The sequence below is a fragment of the Ascaphus truei genome, chromosome 3, assembly GCF_040206685.1.
Source record: "Ascaphus truei isolate aAscTru1 chromosome 3, aAscTru1.hap1, whole genome shotgun sequence".
Taxonomy (NCBI): Eukaryota; Metazoa; Chordata; class Amphibia; order Anura; family Ascaphidae; genus Ascaphus; species Ascaphus truei.
In genome coordinates, this window is record NC_134485.1 from 341,774,441 (window position 1) to 341,795,219 (window position 20,779).

Here is a 20,779-nt window from a genome sequence, read left to right on the forward strand (position 1 = left end):
ATTTATTTTGGGACTCTTGGCCGGTCTTGCTGTGAGAGCCCAATTTGGATTTCTACTAATAAAACACATAGTATAGGCTACATAACTTTAATATAAACAGCCCCACAAAATCTGAGGGGGGATATGTATCATGGTGGATTTTATTCACATTAACACTGAGATTAGATTGTAAGCTCTTCGGGAAAGGGTCTCCTTTTCTTAAAAGTTACTTTTATGTCTGAAGCACTTCTCCCCTTTGTGTGTTATTTATATTATTTGTTATCTATATGATTGTCACGTATATTACTGCTGTGAAGCGCTATGTAGATTATTGGCGCTATATAAATAAAGACATACATACATACAGTACACACGGAGATGCATTATGAATGTGTGCCTCTGCTTCATAGAATTTAACAAGTCGTTTCATTCTTTCTGCATATCCCCCTATACGTAGCTAACGATGGTTTACAGGGAGCAAGAAACCTAGGGGGGTATAACTTTTCACTTTTATCTGTGGCAAAAATATGAACTGGGGAGAAATTGTCGTGTAAACAGATCTGTGTTAACTACTGTACAATGTCATGATGAAGAGGACCAAAAAAAATGAAAGCTGGTGACTACAGTATGTCCTTAAAACGTTGGTACATCAAATGGTGCTGGCTCTATGCTTTGTTGACAAGTCCCCATATTGGACAAGGTTGGAATCATTTGTTTAAGCTGTGCACAGGAAAATGAACACAGACAATATGCTTGTAAACAAGGACATAACTAGAGATACGGGGGCCTATGCAGAGAGCAGCGAATTTTCGAAATTCGCCATTTTTTGGAGATAATCGCGCAGAAAACAGCAGAAAATGGAGATTTCCGAAAATCGCGCCAATTTTTCATTTCTATTTGTAAAACTCGCCTCGCGGCTGGCGAGAACCGCAATCTCGCCAGTTTAAAATATATCCGTATGCAGAGAGGCGCGAACGGCATCTAGCGGCTGTTCGCGCCAATAAAATGGCGCGATTGTCTCCGTTTTGCCTCGCCAAAAAAAACTGGCGCTCGCGGCCATTGCAACGGGAAAAAAAAAGGCGCGAATTTGTTTTTACATGTTTCCGAAGCGCGCATCTCGCCAATTTAAACTCGCCAGACGCATCCATGTTAAACATAGCAGAATTCGCACTTTTCTGCATATGGAGATTAAAACTCTCCAAAAAAGCTCCTTTTTATGAAATTCGCCATTTTTAAAATTCGCTGCTCTCTGCATGAGGCCCTTGGTGTGAAATAAGACATACGATTTAGAAATGGGCAAATAAATGTTGATGGCGATAAGGTGATCTTTGAAAGTGATGCGGGACTTCAACGGGAGAGCAAAGGGATCTAAGAAAGGAAAAGTTTGTGCACTTCAGTCTCGTTTCCTTGGTGACTCCAAACCAGACATCACAGAAACAAGACGTCCTGCCTTAAGCCAGATGACTGTAACCCTACACTTTAACCACATGCCACTCCCTGTGTTATCTGGTGGCCACCCAACTCCCTTACCCTATTATGACTGTATCAGCCAAGTTCGATAAACTGAATCAGATGTTGCTGTAAAGTAAGGAGCTGTTCAAGGGTAATAAAATATATTATAGGAGTGTGGGGCTAGTCCACAAGAATGATCATATCTGGTGCAGTGCATTGCAGGACCTAAGGAAAACTGCACAGAATAAGAAAACATTTCAGTCTCTCATACGTTAAAAATAGCAAATGGGGAGGCACATGTGCGACGGACTGGGAGATGGCTGCTTAAGCTGAGAGCTCCTCCGATCCCCAGCGCATTTATATAAATAAATACCAGAAAAACCCACCCAAACTCAGCGCAAAATATACCCTCAGCAGCATTGAAGCGGCGGCTATGCCCATAACTCGGGCCACGACAAAAAGCACGAAGAGAAAGTCCCTGGATTTGAGATCCTATTTCTGGCACACAGAGCAAGTAAAGGCCAGGGACGAGATGGCCATGTCTGCAGGGGGGAGTTCTGACACAGATTCCACGCAGGGCAGAGGAGACCCAGAGGAGGATGCGGGGATGCAGCCCGTCCTAAGGAAGGACATGACTAAGTTCCTAACGGAAATAAAAGACTTTTTCCGTAGTGAAATAGATGGGCTGCGCAAGGACATACAGGGCATAGGAGAACGCACCCACGAATTGGAGCAGCAGATGGATGTCTCTATGGAGTGTCACCAGCACACGGGACAAGAATTAAATCACATAAAACAAAGGCTGCTCGAGCTGGAAGAGAAGCAAGAGGACGGAGAAAACAGAGACAGAAGGAACAATCTCCGGCTGAGAGGCATACCTGAGGAGGTCACGGACATCGAGGACTTTGTGGAGAGGTGGATGGAGTCCCTGCTGCCAGATAAGTCCCCTTCTGAGCTCCAACTGGACAGATGTCACCGTGCCTTGCGAGCGAAACCTCTTCCCAACAATCCCCCACGTGATGTCATCCTGCGCATTCACTATTTTAAAATAAAAGAGGCGCTTAGTAAAATCACAAGGGCATCCCCCACCCTCCAATTCGAGGGAGTGAAGCTGGCTGTTTACCAGGACATCTCCCCCACTACTCTACACAGACGACAGGCACTACAGCCCCTTACAAAAATACTGAGAGAGAGGGGCATACGTTATAGGTGGGTTTTTCCCTTTGGACTCCTCGTCATTAAGGATGGCAAAGCCCGCACCATAAGGCATCTTGAGGAGGGGGCAGCACTCCTGCAATCCTTAGGAGTTGGGGACAAGCTCCCGCAGCAATCAGAGCAGCGCCCGATTGCAGAAACCTCCTGGACACGAGTGAGCAGGGCGGCCGAGAACAGGAAGACCAACAATAAAAACAAACCCTAAGGTCGGGAGGGGAGATTGGACTGGATATTACCCCCTAGTTATACCCCCGATTCTCCTAGAGGACACGTTGCCCCCTAGAAGTGACAGTTACTGGCTATAGAGACTAAGTTTCTTTTTCCAACCTGTTGCTGCAGTTTGAAGCAGCTCTCAAGTTATCCTCCTGTGTAATGAAAGATGGCGGTCCCCCGTTAGCAGCATAAGAAGCATCGTATTACTGTCAGGGGATAATGGCCCCCAAGATGGCGCCTTCTGCAGCTACACTGAGGAGCCGGGGAAGAAGCGGGAGTTTCTCCCGGGGAAACATGGCGCCCCTGCAAATGGCGCGAACAGACTGCTGCCAGGCAAGTGGGAGGGAGGGGAGGAAGCGGGGGCGGAGTTTCAGGAGGAGCAGAGGAAGAGGGAGGCCCCACTCACCCGATCCGCATGCAGCAGGATCTGACGTCGGCCGGAACAGAGCGCCCGGATATGACGTCATCGGCGCGCCCGGACATGACGTCATCGGCGCGCCACCCGGAAGGGAAGGGGAGAACTGCCGAGGACCCGAGGCAGAGGTACGCGCACTCCTCAGCCGAGGGTCCCGTCGGCCAGCGGGAGGGGGGCGCTGAGACAAGGGGAGGGGAGCCAGAGGAGAGGCTTGGCGACACACTGGGCAAGGCAGCCCCATATCACAGCAGGGGGAGACGGCAGAAGCTGCTGACACGCGGAGCATTAGGCTCCACAGATAGAGGGAGAGGAGGGAGGGGGGGTGGATGGAGGTTGAGAAGGAGGGCAGATGAGGAGAGGGTAAGGGGGGAGAGAGGGCAAGGAGAGGGAACTGAGGGCAGAGAGTGGAAGGGGAATGGTACAGAAATCACAAAGGAGGAGTCAAAATTACAAAAGCAGGGAAAACAAAATTACAAATAACAACACAGGAAAGAGGATAGGCAGCTAAATGAGTTAAAACAGGGGTAGCACAACAGGTTCATTATCCCAATCAAGGGAGTGGAGGGGGGAGGGGGGGGGAAAGAAGATAAAGTTTCAAGTTGAAGTTGAAGTTTCGAAACAAGTTGGGTTTCCCAGGAAAGCTGGGTGGTAGAGTTACTTAATGGTATACTTTATGTGGGTATTTAGTGACACATCAGATAATGCTCCACAGCGCGGGGGGGTAGGAGGTAGCTCCGCTCTCCTGGTAGTAGACATGGGCCTCAACCACACTGACCTGGATACATTGGGGTCAGGTGGGCAAGACCCGGGGAATGTGGACTGTCTCCAGAACTGGAGCCTTGCAGTGATGAACGGTGAGGTGGACGCAAGACCACGGGGTCCCCGGGCACATGAGCTCAAACCAGCAAGGGCTGGCATAAGCTCAGAACAGTTTATATTGTTGTCTATTGTGATGCTGTCTATACCACATGTTGTGTTGTCTCCCCTGTCTGTTTTTGTGCGTATCCCCCTCCCCCCTATCCCGACCCCCCACATGGAGCGACTGCAGGAGCATTCGGAGTCACGCTGTCTAAAGGAATCTCAGCCATCGTCCGGCAAAATCACCCGTATGAGGGCACAGAATAGGGTAAGCAGATCTATACACACTCCCCAATGTCTGTAACCTGGTTATCCCAAAATGTGAAAGGCTTTAATAGTCCGCAGAAGCGGAGGGTTGCCTTTTCTGAATATAAGAAAAAGAAAATAGATGTTTTGTTCCTACAGGAAACACACTTCCGGGCCAGACATAACCCCAAATATTTAGATGCCCAATACCGACAGTTTTACTTAGCCTCAGCAAGAGAAAAAAGGAAGGGGGTGGCTATACTCCTACACAATAACTTCCCATTCAAAATAGAGAAGATTAAAAGGGATGTGGGAGGCAGGTATCTGATTCTGATAGGGACGACACAAAACAGTAAACTGACATTGGCCTCAATCTATGCCCCGTGCGAGAATGACCCGCAGTTCTTTAGATCCTTTTTCGCCATCCTAAGCAGGGTCGCAGAGGGCAGTATAGTACTCGCGGGGGACCTTAATAAACGGTTGGACCCAGATATGGACAGAACACAGACGAAACATAGGGACAGAGTGGACGGGGTCACAGCTCTCCGACAGGGGATCAGAGAGAATCAGCTGGTGGATATTTGGAGGGAACAACACCCTGGGGAGCGGAGTTACACATTCTACTCAAACCCACACGACAGCTACAGCAGGATCGACTATTTTTTGGTGTCGGCTAGACTGGTCCCTCAGATCACCTACTCAGGGATACATGATATTTCATGGTCTGATCATGCACCGATTGAGCTGAGGTGCTCCCAGATTAAGCTGATCAGCCCGGGAGCAAACTGGAAACTAAATGAGTCTTTATTAAAGATCCCAGAGACCGCTCAACGAATTAAAACCGAGATCTCACAATTTTTTAAAGCTAACTCCGGCAGTGTGGAATCTCACGTCACCTTGTGGGAGGCTCACAAGGCTACTATGCGAGGGGTCCTGATAAGCATAGCAGCGGGTAAGAAAAAAGTGAGGGAAGCCAAAACAAAATTATTACGGGAGAGGCTCCATGAGCTCTCCATACAACATATCCAATCCGGGAACGCAGATACATTGAAGGAGTTGAAGGACGTTAGAATAGAGCTTAACATCCTCCTCACTTCCCAGGCTGAGAAAGAACTGAGTTGGACAAAGAGGAAATTTTTTGAAAAATCGAACAAGCCAGATACCATGCTAGCGAGGAAAATTCGCAATAAACAACACAACTACACAATCCATGCGATTAAGACTAGAACGGGAGAGATAACAGCCAATCCCAAACACATAGTCGAGGAGTTTAGAGCATACTATGCAAAGCTATACGATGGCCAGAAGGTTCGGCATAACGCTAAAACAAATAAGGCTTTAGGCGAATTTATAGCCAAAGCAAACCTACCAAAACTGACAAGGTTGGAGCGGGAGTTCCTAGGTAAGGAGTTCACAGCGGAGGAACTAAAAGAGGTAGTTGTTAATCTTAAACCTGCTAAAGCTCCAGGCCCAGATGGATTCTCTAACCTGTATTATAAAAAATACATAGGAATCCTGTCCCCGCACTTGCTGAGGATGTTCAACCATATTTTGACAGGGGGCTCCTTCTCAGACATGATGTTGCAAGCGTCCATCTCAGTGATCCATAAACAGGGCAAAGATCCCACCAATTGTCCAAGCTATCGGCCAATATCTTTAATTAACTCAGATATTAAAATTTACTCCAAATTACTGGCCAATAGATTGAGTTCGATTCTGCCTAGGCTGATTCACCCAGATCAGGTTGGCTTCATCGCAGGTAGGCAAGCGGCCGATAATACTAGAAGGATAATTGATACTATAGATTACATAAATGCCAACAAGATCCCGGGGATGATTGTAAGCTTAGACGCGGAAAAAGCCTTTGACAGAATCGACTGGCCATACCTGGATGCCACGCTTGCAGCATTTGTAATGGGGGAAACGGTAATACGGGCAATCAAAGCGCTGTACACAAATCCAACAGCGCGGGTAATCCATCAAGGGTACCCGTCAGACTCGCTGCACATTAAAAGTGGTACAAGACAGGGCTGCTCACTCTCGCCACTGTTGTTCGCCCTATGCATGGAACCACTTGCAAATCACATTCGCAGCAATAAAGACATCACGGGAATCCACATTCAGTCTCAGGAGTACAAAACCGCGTTATACGCCGATGATGTTATCCTGACACTGTCAAAGCCCCTAGTCTCCCTACCCAACCTCTTTGACCTCCTGGACAAATTCAACTCAGTTTCGGGGTTTAAAATCAACCAATCAAAATCAGAGGCGCTAAGCCTAAACCTCCCCAAAACTACCGAAAAACTAGTAGAGATTAACTTCAATCTGAATTGGCAACCCAAAATGATTAAATACCTGGGAGTTAATCTCACGAAGGAGGTCAAATCACTATATAAAGCAAATTATCCCAAACTCTTGCAATCTTTGAGAAGAGAGCTGAAGGAATGGGCGACATTCGGGATCTCATGGATTGGAAGAATTTATAGCGTGAAGATGAACCTTTTGCCCAGGCTCTTATACCTTTTCCAGACACTCCCCATACCCATAGATAGAGCGGAGATAAGTGACTTGCAGGCTCAGATCTTTAAATTCATTTGGCACAATAAGAAAGCTAGGATTCCAGCAAAAACACTGATTAAACCCAAAACAGCAGGCGGATTGGCGGTACCTTGCTTGTTCTCATATTACAAAGCGGCACAATTGAGCCAAATTATCCAATGGCACGTAGATCCGGAGCGCCGTAGATGGGTGAAACTGGAGAGCGAGCTGTGTGCCCCATTGGACATTCAGAATCTGATTTGGTACCCAAAATTTAGGTTAAAGAAAATCTCGAGACCGCTATCCTCAATAACTAACTCACTCTCGATTTGGGAAGATACTAAATTCAAATGCGCCTTAACTAAGAAGTACTCCTTGATGACACCACTATTCGGCAACCCAGATTTTGCTCCAGGGCTGGACGAGGGACACTTTATGGTTTGGAAGCAGAAGGGTTACGGGAGGTTGAGGGATCTGGAGGGCATGAGCACTATTCAAACATTCACGCAAATTCAGGCTGACAAAGGCATCCCCAACACAGAATTTTTTAGATACCTCCAGATCCGGGCATTTTACACCAAATACAAGAACCGTCCTAAAGTGACAAATTTTGAATCGCTCTGTGCACGAGGGCACAACATCTCGGGACTTACATCTAGGTTGTACAGAGAGGTAGTCGATCCTGGGACCGGCCCCAACACACGTCTTGACTACATGACCCACTGGGAGAGGGACTTAGGGGAGACTTTAGAGGACGAAGACTGGACAGACATACTCGAGGTGACAGCAAAAACATCGATTTGCACGACATTGAAGGAGAACTCATATAAGGTGTTAATGAGGTGGTATCTCACCCCAGTTAGATTATCAAAATTTGTCGCGGGTTACTCCCCCTTGTGCCCTAGACAATGTGGAGAGCCCGGAGACCTGCTGCACATGCTGTGGTCTTGCCCTCGACTGCGCCCAATATGGGAACAGATTCAGAATTGGCTGGAGAGGATCTTGGGCCTTGAAATTCCTCTAGACCCCTGGCTATTTCTCCTGAATCGGCCACTAGAGGGCCTGTCAAGAGCGGGGAACAAATTGATCGCTCATTTTGTGACGGCGGTGAGGTGTGAGACAGCAGCATTGTGGAAGCAAAATACAACTCCATCGTTAGAAAAGATTCGGAATAGAATTTGGTTTGTTTGCCAGATGGAAAAGTTGACTAGTTTGGTCAACGACACTGGCGCAAATTTCCAAAAAGTCTGGTTCCCCTGGTTGGTACAGACTGACATCACAGGGGTGAGCAATGCCACCATTTGGCTGTAATAATGGAAGGTGAGTTCTCCTTCGACGTGTTCCGGACGGTAATAGGGGGAGTACGAGCCCCAGACACAGACCAGAGAGGGGACGTGGCAAGAACAGCCCAACACTGGGTTGCACGGCGTGAGCCGAGAGTTCCGAGGAGTTACAAGAAGCTGTGGAATACGGGTCAACACCCCCTCCCCATCCCCCCCTACCCCACCTCTGCCCCCCCCCCCCTTCGTGTTACCCCTTCCCCCCCCCCCCATTTCCCACATGTGTCTTCCCCGATGTGGCGCAACCCTTTCCCCCCTGAGTCAACGTGTTATGTGTAAGAGAATCAGCAAGTTATGTGGCAACCTCAGCTAATATTGGCCAAAAAATGTATTTACACCGCTGTATGCTTGGAAAACAATGAAAATAAAAAGTTGAAAAAAAAAAAAAATAGCAAATGACTGGAAGCTACAGTTCGATACTAATGAAACGCTCTGAGCTTGCAGAACAAAGATTCACTAAGTTCCGTTCAGGTCAGCTGACAGGGGGGACAGTCATGGCTGATGGGCTGGGCCCGGTGAGTCAAGGAGCCTGTACGGCCCTGTCCGCGACCATAACATGTAGTGCCTTCCAACGGCAGGTACCCTCCAAGGCTACAGGTAGGCAAACGCAGCTTCCACCTCTGCTGCTGCCTTCCTGCCCCCCAGGCCCATACCTATTGCCCCAGGCCCATAGCTTCTCTCCCCCCTGCTCTCCCAAGGCCCATGCCTACTGATGCAGCGGCCGTTATTCGAACACTTCACGCGTCATGTACATCGGAATCCCGATTTGAAACCGCGGGATGAATCCCAGCTTTCCCGCACTAAGATGCAAGCGCGGCAAGAGCAGAAAAACGAATTTTAGTGTTCTGGCTTTTAAAAACATGAAATTGACACAGTAGCACAGTAGCACAGTAGCACAGTAGCACAGTAGCACAGTAGCACAGTACTGTACACATTACAATCCATCCATTTTATTGCAAACGAAGAAATAGAATCCATGAAATTAAACAAAACATCCGCAATAAGCGCGGGAGCCTGGGGCGATTTGCCGCGTTCATGCTGCATGGGGAACAGCAGAGAACTCAAAATCGGTGCTGAGATGTGTTCGAATAACGGCCGCTGCATCAGTATACACCACAGGCCCACACTTACCTCCCCCCAGCACATAATTATCCTCCCCCCCAGGCCCATACTTGTCCACCACCGCTCCATGCCCATACTTGTCCCCCTCAGGCCCATAACTATCCCCCAGACCCATATCACCTTCTCCAGCCTGCCCCCCCTCCCCCTGCCCCCCATGCCCATAGCTCATTGTAAAAAAAACAGAGTTACAGTACATACCAAATAAGGACAAACATGCACAAACAGATACAAAATGTAATGAGGGACCTGCTTGTGAGAGCTTACAGTCTGGAGCCATGGTTTTAATAAGACGGTGTTTTTTTACATTAAGCCATCTAAGTTGCATGCAGCAAGAGCTAATGAAAATATCCTACTTTTATATATAATGATGGTTGATTTAAACTAGACCACACATTAATAAACAAAGGCATACTTAATAGATATGTGTGCACTAAACTGTGACAAAAAACAATTAAACATATGTAGAAGTGTTTGTAAACTGTTCAGTATTTTTGGAGAATTACAAACACATTTCCAAAAATACAGAGACAGCATGGTAAGACATACAGTACTGTACATTGTACAGATGCAGCGGCCGTTATCCAACCACATCTTGATCTGGATTTTGGCAAATTCGCCAAATACCACGTGTGGCAGTCTGTGGCAGACTAATGGCCCATTGGATTAACACAGCAGGAGTCCCTACTGTGTGAATCCTACCGAGTTCTTCCTGTCTGTAAGAGACACGCAGTAAGAGATAGGCTGAATCAGTCACTCTACTTGCTCGCCTCTAACAGGTGTTTGCGGGGGTTTAATTTAATTTTAATATTACAGTATTTTAGCAGGGGGTCTCCGGAGCTGAACCGCGTTGATTTCAGGTCCGGGGACCCCTACCTCCCAAGATACAGGCCCCGGTATGGGGTGCCGGTATCCCCACATGTTAAAATCCTGTGGCCCCATAACGGGGCCTGTAACTCGGGAAGTAGGGGGTCCCGAGGCTGAAATCATTATCTTAGCGGATTGCTGTTAAGGTAATGAAGCTGCTTACATTTCATTTTTATTAATAGTGTGTGTGAGCAGGGGGTCGCCTAAGCTGTACCAAGATGATTTCAGCCTTGGGGACCCCCTGCTTCCCGAAACACAGGCCCAACACATTTTTTTTTGACGCCCTTGTCTATGTCACTCTGTATTGCAGTTTTGTTACAGTATTGTTTATATTGAAATGGATACATTTTAGATATAATCCATATATTTGCTACATTTTTTGCTGTTGTATTGTACAGTATCTGTTTTCTTTACTACACTGGCTTTCAAATTGATAATATTATACTATGGGAACAGAGGAAATCCTTGATTTCCCGGATACTTTAGATAAGTGTCTGTTTTGGAGACATCATTTGGCAAGAATTAATCATAGGATCCAAGAAAGGCTCAGTGGTCACAATACCAACTAGATCCTCTTTTCATCATGTGTGTCAACCTCTTGCTGTATAAAGAAAAAGGTTTTAGGTGGGGGTATTTTTCTATGTCAGCTTTTATGCAGCTTATACCAAATTAACGAAAAGTGCTCTCTTTTCTACATATTCCTTCACTTATACACAGGCACCTTTACAGCACCCACTAACTTACACATACCTTTTTTTCTTCACTAAACATAAGGTCATTGGTAGTATGACAGGGTGAAGTCAACCCCTATCAGTTATGCCTGGGAGACATATGTCTGAGTGCTTCATCCAGCACTCATAAGGGTTAACTCAGGTGGAAGCTAGGTAATCAGGATGTAAGCTGACACCTGAGAAGCAGCAAGGTATAAGATGATGTTATTACTGGCAGTAGCTGCCTGCCCTAGACCAGAGCATATGGCTATATGTGCTGCTAGCCAGACGGATACATCAAGCTAACTACTGCAACCAAAGTAAGAGACTTGCTCATTTGTTTTTCCTCACTGCTCAAAAGACACTTACGGTTTGGTTATGGTTTAGCCAGCCAGCCTGCTAGATAGGCCTGGTGTGTTAGTCAGTCCTCCCAATGTGGAGCAGGATTTGTTTTGTTTAAAGGGACAGTGTACCCGCATGTTATGTATGCTCTGGAGAAATAAAGCCACTGAACGTTTTCATTATCCTGAAACTATACATGTGGACTGTTCCCTGACCTCGGCTACAGGCCGTCCTGCCACAGGTGGTGTCAGAAGTGGGATGTCGGATGGCCCCTGTATCTAAAGGGCCACACAGGAAAAAAAATGGAGAATTTTTTTTCTTAGTACCTTGAGCAACAGCTCCAGATAGCAGAGAAGCAAGCTGAGCAACAGGCCCAGCAAATAGAATGGCAGGCCAAGCAAGCAGAACATCAAGCTCAGCAAACTGAGCGACAAGCCCAGCAAGATGAGCAACAGGCCCGGCGAGAAGAAAAGCTACTCCAACTGCTGGTCGAAGGCCCAGCCCCAGGCAGACCAGAGATTCCAAATAACCCACCAGTGATGCTGCCCAAAATGAAGCCAACCGACGACCCAGAGGCATTTCTCCTCACTTTTGAAAGGGTAGCCACGGCCCACGGCTGGACAGTTGAACGCTGGGTAACGACTCTGACTCCACTCCTCATAGAAGAAGCTCAGGCAGCCTATCAAGCTCTTCCAGCAGACGAGGCCATGGACTATCAGCAACTAAAGGCTGCTATTCTGGATCGCCTAGGCCTTACTCCAGAGACCTACCGTCAGCGGTTCCGGACAGTCAAATATACAAACAGAGACAGACCCCGGGTCGTAGCCCACCGCTTAGTAGACTTATGTACCAGGTGGATACAACCGGAGAAGCATACCAAGGCAGAGATCCTTGAACAGTTTGTGCTCGAGCAGTTCATACAGATACTGCCCCCCTCCTCCCGCTCCTGGGTAAAAAGACATGCTGCATTTTCCCTGGATTCAGCGGTCCGCTTGGTGGAAAACTTCCTTGGCGACGACACCCAACAGGATAGCTGGGAACGGTCCGTGCAAACACCAGTTGCTTCCGGTGATACCAGAGGCAGGCGAGCAGACAATCGAGGGGTCTACAACCCACCAGCTCGGGAGGTCCAGTCAACCGATCGGAAGACCCTTTCCCTTCTCGGAGGGTTCCTGGTACAAACTCCCGCAGAGACGCCCGTCCCGGGTCTGAGGCCATTGGATCACTCAAGGGAGCCCGCCACCCACAGTATTCTCCGAGAATCTGGACTTCCGTCACCCAGCCGGTGGAGAGGATACCTCCACCAACCAGAAGGGAGGATCCCATCCAACAGCGGAGAGGTCCAAACACCGAGCCCCGTCGAGCGTTTCCACTGACGACCGAGTTTGCGGACTCAGGAGATGATGAGATGGACTGTTCATATGGCAGAACCACTGCCACAGTTTCTCTCCGAGGGGACCACAATCCATGGTTAGTCCCAGCATCTTTGGAGGGGAAAATAGTAAAAGCCATGCTGGACTCGGGATCTGGAAAAACCCTGATCCTAGAGGGCCTAATTCCAAGCAACAGACTATCCTATGACTCTCCTTGGAATATCGAATGTATCCATGGGATACAAAGAGATACCCGACCGCGAACGTTCTACTGCGTATCAAGGATCAAGAGGCTAGCCTACCAGTGGGAGTTGCTCCCTGGCTACCTGCTCCTGTTCTACTTGGCCGAGACTGGCCCTACTTCGAAACATTGTTGGCCCCTACTCCTACGGAGCCTACTTCTCTGGTTCCGGAGAAGCCCGGAGATTTGTTTCCTTTTTCCCCAGAGATTTTTCCCCGTAGACACCACGTCCCAAAGACACGTAAACAGAGACGTGCAGAAAAAGAGGACGGGTTAAGAAAGGCTGGGACTCTTGGTAACATTAGTCAGCCCAAAATACTGCAGGTCATGGCCGGAGATGACCAGGGTGGCGAACAGATAGATACGGGAATTTTGCCAGACCTGGATCTTCCTGACTTCCGTCAGAGGCAGAGGGAAGACCCAGCTCTGGCTAGACAATATGAGAAGGTGGTACAGATCAACAACAAGATAATGGACGAACAAGGTGCAAGAGTGTTTCCACATTTTGAACTGTTAAATGACATTCTATATCGTGTGAATAAGGTTACACAAACAGGGGAGGTCATTCGACAGATGCTAGTCCCTAAAGGGTTGAATAAAACAGTGTTCACACTAGCCCATACTCTACCATGGGGTGGTCATTTGGGCAGAGAAAAGGCCACGGACCGCATCTCGTCCCGTTTTACTGGTCAGGCATACATGGTGACATCATGAAACAATGTGAGACATGTCCTGAATGCCAGTTAACTAGCCAAAAAGGACAGAAGCCGGCTCCCTTGGTCCCTCTGCCCTTGGTAGCCGTCCCATTCGAGAGAATTGGGGTAGATCTGGTCGGACCTTTAGAACCCTCTGCGAAGGGACATAAATTTATACTCGTTATTGTAGATTATGCCACCAGATATCCTGAGGCCTTCCCTCTGAGATCAGCCACTGCTAAACAGGTTGCTCACAGGCTATTAGAACTGTTCTCTAGGGTAGGACTGTCCCAAGTAATGTTAACTGACCAGGGAACAAATTTCATGGCAAAGTTAATGCAGGATGTCCTGAAGTTATTGGAGGTAAAATCCGTCAGGACCTCAGTCTATCATCCTCAGGCTGATGGATTGGTAGAGAGGTTTAACCGTACTTTAAAAACCATGCTTAGAAAGTTTGTGGACACTGAAAAGCGACCTTGGGATGAACTTCTCCCTTTCCTGTTGTTTGCGGTACGAGAAGTTCCCCAATCATCCACAGGCTTCTCCCTGTTTGAGCTCCTATATGGACGCCAACCTCGGGATATTCTCGACTTACTGTAGGAATCCTGGGAGGAGTCCTCCCCCTCCAAGAATACCCTTCAGTATGTTATGGACCTTAGAAACCGCCTAGACATGATAGGTCGGTTTGCTAAGGAAAACCTCCAATCTGCTCAAGAACGTCAAGAAAGGCAGTACAACCAAAATGCTCGCTTGGGGGTCTTCCAACCTGGGGACCAAGTGATGCTACTACTACCGACATCCGAGAGTAAACTCCTTGCGAAGTGGCAGGGTCCTTTCCAAGTTCTCCGCCGCACCGGGGAGGTGAACTATGAGATCTCTCAACCAGGGTCCAGGAAGGGTAAACAAATCTACCACGTAAACCTCCTGAAACCCTGGAAAACGATTAGATCGCTGTTGATCCACCCTCGGGAAGGAGAGACGGATTTGGGTCCACAGCTTCCAAAGGGTAGTACGTACAATGACCATCAGGTTCCAATGGGAGGGCAGTTAACAACGGAACAAAGGTCAGACCTACTAGAATTATGTGACCAGTTCCCAGATGTTTTTTCTGAACTGCCAGGGCAGACTGATTTAGTGTCCCATAGGATTGAGACAGAACCTGGCGTAAAAGTACGGTCCCGTCCCTATAGATTGCCAGAGGGCCGAAAAGACCTGGTAGAGAGGGAGATAATAGACATGTTGGAATAGGGCGTGATCGAGGAGTCCCACAGCGAATGGTGTAGCCCTATAGTGTTGGTCCCTAAACCAGATGGGAAGGTGAGGTTTTGCGTGGATCTGCGAAAGGTAAATGCTGTATCCAGATTTGATGCATACCCAATGCCTAGGGTGGATGAGTTGCTTGACTCACTTGGTAAAGCAGAGTATATCTCCACCCTAGATCTCACGAAAGGATATTGGCAGATACCTCTAGCGGAAGAATCCAAATGCAAAACTGCCTTCGCCACCCCTCTCGGTTTATACCAATTCGTCACTATGCCATTTGGGTTACATGGGGCTCCAGCCACGTTCCAAAGATTAATGGACAAGGTACTACGACCCCATAGGGCTTATGCCGCGGCCTACTTGGATGACATTGTCATCTATAGCAGACACTGGCAGTCTCATATAAAAAGGTTAAGGGCAGTCCTAACGTCCTTAAGAGAAGCAGGGCTCACTGCAAATCCCAAAAAATGTGCCATGGGTAAGTCCACTACAAAATACTTGGGCTATGCCGTTGGGGGAGGGATAGTAAGGCCACTAGCTAGCAAGGTGGCCGCCATAACGGAAGTCCCCACCCCACAGACAAAGACCCAGGTCCGCTCCCTTTTGGGGTTAGCAGGGTATTACAGGTGGTTTATCCCCAATTTTTCAGAAATTTCTGTACCCCTAACAGATCTGACAAAAAAGAGTGCCCCGACCCAAGTTAAATGGTCTTAGGAGTGCCAAGACACCTTTGACATGCTAAAAAAGTGCCTGTCAGAGGGCCCCGCTCTTCGGAGCCCAGATTTTAAAGAGCCCTTCATCGTCCAGACGGATGCCTCAGAGGTAGGACTGGGAGCAGTGCTGTCCCAGCAATTTGATGGTGTTGAACACTCCATACTGTTCATCAGCCGGAAGCTGTTCCCAAGGGAAGTGAGGTATTCCGTCATTGAGAAGGAGTGCCTCACTGTAAAATGGGCAATTGAGGCCTGGAGACATTATGTCACCGGAGTACACTTCACCCTGGTCACTGACCATGCGCCCTTGAAGTGGTTAAACACCATGAAGGACACAAACTCAAGGTTGACCAGGTGGTACATGGCCCTCCAACCCTTCTCTTTTGATATTCAGCATAGACCTGGAAAGGACCATGGAAATGCTGATTTTTTGTCAAGAGAAGGAGTGGAGGGTCGGACTTCAGCCGTGTGGGACACTAGCCACACACAAACAGGGGAGGTATGTGACAGGGTAAAGTCAACCCCTATCAGTTATGCCTGGGAGACATATGTCTGAGTGCTTCATCCAGCACTCATAAGGGTTAACTCAGGTGGAAGCTAGGTAATCAGGATGTAAGCTGACACCTGAGAAGCAGCAAGGTATAAGATGATGTTGTTACTGGCAGTAGCTGCCTGCCCTAGACCAGAGCACATGGCTATATGTGCTGCTAGCCAGACGGATACATCAAGCTAACTACTGCAACCAAAGTAAGAGACTTGTTCATTTGTTTTTCCTGACTGCTCAAAAGACACTTACGGTTTGGTTATGGTTTAGCCAGCCAGCCTGCTAGATAGGCCTGGTGTATTAGTCAGTCCTCCCAATGTGGAGCAGGATTTGTTTTGTTTAAAGGGACAGTGTACCCGCATGTTATGTATGCTGTGGAGAAATAAAGCCACTGAACGTTTTCATTATCCTGAAACTATACGTGTGGACTGTTCCCTGACCTCGGCTACAGGCCGTCCTGCCACAGGTAGGAATGGGCAAAACTGTCAAAATTTGTGTCCCAGAATTCCACGGATTATTTTGGCAAAATCCGTTCTGCCCACGGATTTCATACTTGAAAATCTGGGTGGATTCATTCAAATTAGCCATTGACTGTAATTCGGATGGATTTTTTAGAATCCGCCAATGGATTCTTAAAAAGGAACACACATACACACACACACACACACACACACACACACACACACACACACACACACACACACACACACACACACACACACACACACACAGAAACATAAAAATGCATTCAATCACACACACGTTGGCTTCTTCAGAGGTACAGTCACCCTGAAAGAGACCCTATCTGCTTAAATAGATAGGTATATACAGTAGAAGGGATGTATACTTCCTGTACAATTTATATGTAACACGGTCCCCCCCCCCCCCACACCCCCAATCTCACTTAGGGACCAGTGCTGGGGAGATAGGCATATTACCAGGTGTGTGGTGCTATACCTGTAGGCTGCAGGAGTACTGAGTGTCTGCTTGATGGTGGAAGACAGGAACAGGACAGGCTTGGACAGATCTCTGGGTTCTTCTTGTGATTGGTCTCAGCGCCTCCAACTGTGATGGAACCCAGGTGGTGTGGGTGTCAGCCCCAATCCCGGCACTCCTATACTCCTCTTGCCCAGGAACTGACACCAGAGGCAGAGTTTGCAGGACTCTGACTTTCTACCGGGTTATTCCCATTTTTAACCCCTTGGAGACCCATTGAGTGCAATTGCACAACAGCTTCATCTGCACAGTTTTTAACATTATCATTTATGTATTGATTATTATGTTTTTGTTGTCCTAGAGGGTGATCCCTGGGACACGATTTTTAATAAAGGTGTTTAGTTTGACCACAACCCCATTTTGACTGCGCTTCTAACTTTTTTCTTCTTTGCTGTCAGAGTTATCTTTGAACTGCTTTATTGTGGTGCTTGCTGCCGCAGCTCTTCATGGCAGCATTTCATGTTCTCCAGCGGTCCCAGGAACTCTGGATGGTGCGTGCCCGGTAGTAGGGGCTCTGGTCTGGTTGGTCTCTAGGCCGATAGGCCTAGAGTGGGCCTGCTTTCCCCCGATGGGGAAGACTGACAGCCTCCCTCTCTCCTTGTGGACCAGAATCAGACTGACTTCTAACTTTAGTGGTCCTCCTAGGAAAGCTCTGGAAGGAGCAGGCTCATGGACTGTACCCACCTCTAAGGGGCTGTACACAGGCCATGAGTCGCCACCTCTCTTCCTTCACTTTCTAGAATAGCAGAAGGGGGGTCACTGGCCCATAGATTAACCTGCTACTGCCTGGAACTTACAGTAACAGGACTTACATAGCAGATATACTACGTGGGAAAAGAAAGGTAATATGGGACATACCCTGTTATATATAAACGAGATTGCACAGATCTGGTAATAAAATGAAAATGTATGACATCCAGATAGTACCAAGAATTTTAGTCTACAAACAATAATAGTGCTTGCTTGTTAAACCACAGTTATAACTATGTAATCCCTAGAGCAGGTGAGGTGGCACCTATTTTCTTCTAACCTAGTAGAGTGAGGTTGCCCATGTTTTGTTCATCTTTTATTTAATGTCACCTGGCCTCAGTAACTCATAGCCCACGGTACATATTTTACTTTGTGCTTGAAGTGCTGCCAAGGTTACAAATACATTCAATAAAATAGATAACCCTTGGAGGCATGCTATGAGTAGACAGTGTGCACTGCAACCCATCGACTGGTTTAGGTCACTGCTAGAACTGTTGTTCTGAATAAAAGAGAATGTGTGAGTTCAACGTCTTATCCTGTTAGGCCCTCAAAGAAAAATCATGGTAGGTTTGCTATGGGGGCCGGGGCGGGGGGGTTGTGGTTCTATGGGGGGGTGGCCTGCTCCTTGCATTTGTCCTGGGCCCCAAGATTTCTGTTGGAGGCCCTGGGCTGCCTCATTCTGTTCAAATGCTTCCTACTATGTCTTAATTTATACTTTGCTGTAAAGGGATCCCACTATCTTAAAATGATGATCCATTTCCACCACAGATTGTCATGTAACAAACACGTCCTTCAACATACGCCTTGGGAAAAGAGCATAGCCCTGGAGAATCAAAAAGATTTGAGCTTTGTTTATGCTATTGGTTTCAGTGGCTCCCCTCAAAACCTCTAATTGTCAACAATCCGCATTTGTCTGGGTTCTCTGATATTAACCCCAGGGCACAAACAGAGCATTCACAATTGTAACTTTTCTCTTAGTTGCAGGGATACTCTATCTGGTGTCCTATGACTCTTCTGTTTTATTCCTGCATGAAGCCAAAAAAGAAACACAAAGAGAAACATTGACATAAGCTCCCATTCCCTAGGGATAGAAGAGAGGTAATGCACAGTTAACAATGCACAAACTTCTCCCAATGGTAACTGACGCCTAATTAACTGTGTGTTATCCTAGTCTCACAATATTAAATAGAGGGCAATAAATCATCCAGCTGGTATCATACTTAGTGCCAGTCAGCTTTAATTATTTTAGTTGCCTCAGACCATCACAGAATCTTTCTATTTGAAGAATGTATATCTTTGTTTAACACCTGTTCCCCCCTACCCCCGTGGGAGATCTTGGGTAGGCTAGTGCTGATGTAGTGCTGAGTACCTGTGAGGGATGAGTTGCCCGCGATAGTGTGGGGGCACAGGACAGTCTTTTTGGGGATCCACTGGTTCTTCTCCTCTTGGTGTCAGCACCTCCAGACATAGTGGGTTCAGCAGAGCTGAAGGCCGTCCCACAATGACAACTTTTACCCCCAATACCTCTGTCCAACAGACTGCCGCCGAGCCAGAAGTATAAATGAAGATAATCTTTTGTATAGCAGCCACTGCCGGTGTCATTACAGCATATGCTTCAGTTGATAGGATAGATCCAGGAATTCTGGATGGTACTGGCCTATGGGTAATATTGAGGCCTGGCTAGAGTAGCTTGTTGCCCTCAGCCCATGAGGCTGAGCACATGTCTCCCTCCTAGCCGGGAGGAGACATCTCCAACACGCTCCGACCCCATGCAGGGGCAGGCTGGAAAGCAACTGAAGGTCTCACCCCTATAATTTAGGCACTTCCTTCCTGAAGCTCAAAGAGGGAGGGCCCAGTATCTGTACCGCCATTGGCTATCACAGACCCCTGTGTCATCTCCACTCCTCTCACTCAGGAAGTCAGCATGAGGAGGGGGAAACCCCCATAGGATAGCCTGTCACTGTCTACATCTTATTAGAACTTACTTGACAGGGAAGGTAGAGAGATAGCTGGACCAGCCATGGCTATACTTGTAATTCATTTATGACCTTGAACCTTGATAGACATACACTATACTGTAAGAGTAATAAAATGGCAGGGGACAGTTAAAGGAATATGTTGGGTTTCAGTGTAAATATTTTGTTAGTTTGGAATTTGAAAAAAAAAAAAAAAAAGTTGTCAGCAATGAGATAAATGTTGGACCCATGAAACGGTTAAAGAGAACCCCAGGCATATAAGGAAACTGTATCCTCCCCAACTACTGTAAATACTATTTATTATATCCCTGAAAGATATTTTATGCATATGTGTCTATCAGCAGAAGCAATGGTTACAAGAAGCCAAAGGCCCATGTGCAAAATGTAGCTGGGAGTTCTCTGGGTGAATGGGCCTTTTAAATGATCCTCTTTCCCGTGGGCAGGACTAAAAGAGACTGCAAGGCCTTAGGGGGCTCCAAAACAAAATTGAAGCGGAAACGTTTTCTTATGTTGAACCAGTGCGGTATGAGCAGGGTGAAGAGGTTAAGAACCGAGGCCAAAAAACAGCTCCAAATTATATTCAAAAACCAAACAGAAAGATTTGTGTCCAGTTTGAAATGTGGCAATCAGGAAAAAAACAGGATTCTTTTAACCCTTTTGTTTCCAAAGATACTTATGACACATTGCCCTCCAGCAGTAATGAGAATAACGAGCTGTTTCTTGTAACTCAATACACAATAGGTTCTTTTTTCTCTGTTTCTTTTTTTATCAACATGTGGTGGTGGGAACTGTTGATGATCTAGAAATCTAAAAATAATGACATTTCTAGCATAGCTATGGCAAAGCTAAACAAAATGTACAAATAACTAAGTTGCGTTGCAATAAAGTGTTTATTTCCACGACACAATCTAATAAGATGAATGTATTAGGGAAT